The following is a 3,295-nucleotide window of genomic DNA, read 5'->3' on the forward strand; positions in this document are numbered from 1 at the left end:
CCTGGGAGGCCGTGCCCCCCCCTCCTGCTGACAACGGCCCTGGCTCTACTCACATTCTACTCTCTCATGCTACACTCTCACTACACTCTACTCTCACAACTCCCATTACACTCTACTCTCTCTGCTCTCAGTACACTCTACTCTCTCTGCTCTCAGTACACTCTACTCTCTCTGCTCTCACTACACTCTACTCTCTCTGCTCTCAGTACACTCTACTCTCTCTGCTCTCAGTACACTCTACTCTCTCTGCTCTCAGTACACTCTACTCTCTCTGCTCTCAGTACACTCTACTCTCTCTGCTCTCAGTACACTCTACTCTCTCTGCTCTCAGTACACTCTACTCTCTCTGCTCTCAGTACACTCTACTCTCTCTGCTCTCAGTACACTCTACTCTCTCTGCTCTCAGTACACTCTACTCTCTCTGCTCCCACTACACTCTACTCTCTCTGCTCAGTACACTCTACTCTCTCTGCTCCCACTACACTCTACTCTCTCTGCTCAGTACACTCTACTCTCTCTGCTCCCACTACACTCTACTCTCTCTGCTCCCACTACACTCTACTCTCTCTGCTCCCACTACACTCTACTCTCTCTGCTCTCAGTACACTCTACTCTCTCTGCTCCCACTACACTCTACTCTCTCTGCTCAGTACACTCTACTCTCTCTGCTCCCACTACACTCTACTCTCTCTGCTCTCAGTACACTCTACTCTCTCTGCTCCCACTACACTCTACTCTCTCTGCTCTCAGTACACTCTACTCTCTCTGCTCTCAGTACACTCTACTCTCTCTGCTCCCACTACACTCTACTCTCTCTGCTCCCACTACACTCTACTCTCTCTGCTCTCAGTACACTCTACTCTCTCTGCTCCCACTACACTCTACTCTCTCTGCTCTCAGTACACTCTACATTCTCTGCTCCCACTACACTCTACTCTCTCTGCTCTCAGTACACTCTACTCTCTCTGCTCTCAGTACACTCTACTCTCTCTGCTCTCAGTACACTCTACATTCTCTGCTCCCACTACACTCTACTCTCTCTGCTCTCAGTACACTCTACTCTCTCTGCTCCCACTACACTCTACTCTCTCTGCTCTCAGTACACTCTACTCTCTCTGCTCCCACTACACTCTACTCTCTCTGCTCTCAGTACACTCTACTCTCTCTGCTCAGTACACTCTACTCTCTCTGCTCTCAGTACACTCTACTCTCTCTGCTCCCACTACACTCTACTCTCTCTGCTCCCACTACACTCTACTCTCTCTGCTCAGTACACTCTACTCTCTCTGCTCTCAGTACACTCTACTCTCTCTGCTCTCAGTACACTCTACTCTCTCTGCTCCCACTACACTCTACTCTCTCTGCTCTCAGTACACTCTACTCTCTCTGCTCAGTACACTCTACTCTCTCTGCTCTCAGTACACTCTACTCTCTCTGCTCAGTACACTCTACTCTCTCTGCTCTCAGTACACTCTACTCTCTCTGCTCCCACTACACTCTACTCTCTGCTCTCAGTACACTCTACTCTCTCTGCTCCCACTACACTCTACTCTCTCTGCTCTCAGTACACTCTACTCTCTCTGCTCTCAGTACACTTACTCTCTCTGCTCTCAGTACACTCTACCTCTCTGCTCTCAGTACACTCTACTCTCTCTGCTCCCACTACACTCTACTCTCTCTGCTCCCACTACACTCTACTCTCTCTGCTCTCAGTACACTCTACTCTCTCTGCTCTCAGTACACTCTACTCTCTCTGCTCCCACTACACTCTACTCTCTCTGCTCCCACTACACTCTACTCTCTCTGCTCTCAGTACACTCTACTCTCTCTGCTCCCACTACACTCTACTCTCTCTGCTCTCAGTACACTCTACTCTCTCTGCTCAGTACACTCTACTCTCTCTGCTCTCAGTACACTCTACTCTCTCTGCTCTCACTACACTCTACTCTCTCTGCTCCCACTACACTCTACTCTCTCTGCTCCCACTACACTCTACTCTCTCTGCTCTCAGTACACTCTACTCTCTCTGCTCTCAGTACACTCTACTCTCTCTGCTCAGTACACTCTACTCTCTCTGCTCTCAGTACACTCTACTCTCTCTGCTCAGTACACTCTACTCTCTCTGCTCCCACTACACTCTACTCTCTCTGCTCTCAGTACACTCTACTCTCTCTGCTCAGTACACTCTACTCTCTCTGCTCTCAGTACACTCTACATTCTCTGCTCCCACTACACTCTACTCTCTCTGCTCAGTACACTCTACTCTCTCTGCTCTCAGTACACTCTACTCTCTCTGCTCTCAGTACACTCTACTCTCTCTGCTCTCAGTACACTCTACTCTCTCTGCTCTCAGTACACTCTACTCTCTCTGCTCCCACTACACTCTACTCTCTCTGCTCTCAGTACACTCTACTCTCTCTGCTCTCAGTACACTCTACTCTCTCTGCTCTCAGTACACTCTACTCTCTCTGCTCAGTACACTCTACTCTCTCTGCTCCCACTACACTCTACTCTCTCTGCTCTCAGTACACTCTACTCTCTCTGCTCTCACTACACTCTACTCTCTCTGCTCTCAGTACACTCGTACTATACTCTGTACTCTCTCTCTACCCTCATTCTCTCTCTACACTTCCTCTGCGGTCCCTCATTCACAATTCACAACAGATATACTCAAACAGTTCAGACGTTTGGCCAATTTGAACAGTTGAACAGCTCGTTTGTATTGACGATAATATATTTGGAACTTTTTTTCGAGGTGATGGGATTCAGTTCAGCTTCCTGTAAGGACTGTATTCACCAGTGACGGTCTGCCCTGACAGGACAGCTGGAACCCTGAAAAAAACAGAAAATTTAATAATCCTGGTGAAGAAATAAGAGAAGGAAGCTGAACAATGTCACAACAAAATTTTGTTAACTGCGATTAACGAGGAAAGGACATCAGTCTCAGATAACCAATGTTCAATCTCACACAAAAAGACAGAAAAAACGTAAGTGATGGAACTCTTTCAATCTCACTAGCTCAGAACCCCCAAACCAGGTGAAAGGTCACAGGGGGGTCAGTGCGAGTAAACATTAGGGGCAGGAGAAGATGAATGCATTGTTCGCCATCCTCTGGCCAATCCCCACAGCACAGAGAGGGGCGGACCCTCTGGGCCAATGGCAGGAGGCGTGTCCAATGATGGCGCTAGCGGTACACAGGTGAACCATAACCAGGAACACGGATGCAGCCCGCATCACGAATCACTCCGGAAATAACCAAGACAAAACAAATAATAACAGACCAATGAAAACAGCG

The sequence above is a fragment of the Anguilla rostrata genome, chromosome 9, assembly GCF_018555375.3.
Source record: "Anguilla rostrata isolate EN2019 chromosome 9, ASM1855537v3, whole genome shotgun sequence".
Taxonomy (NCBI): domain Eukaryota; kingdom Metazoa; phylum Chordata; class Actinopteri; order Anguilliformes; family Anguillidae; genus Anguilla; species Anguilla rostrata.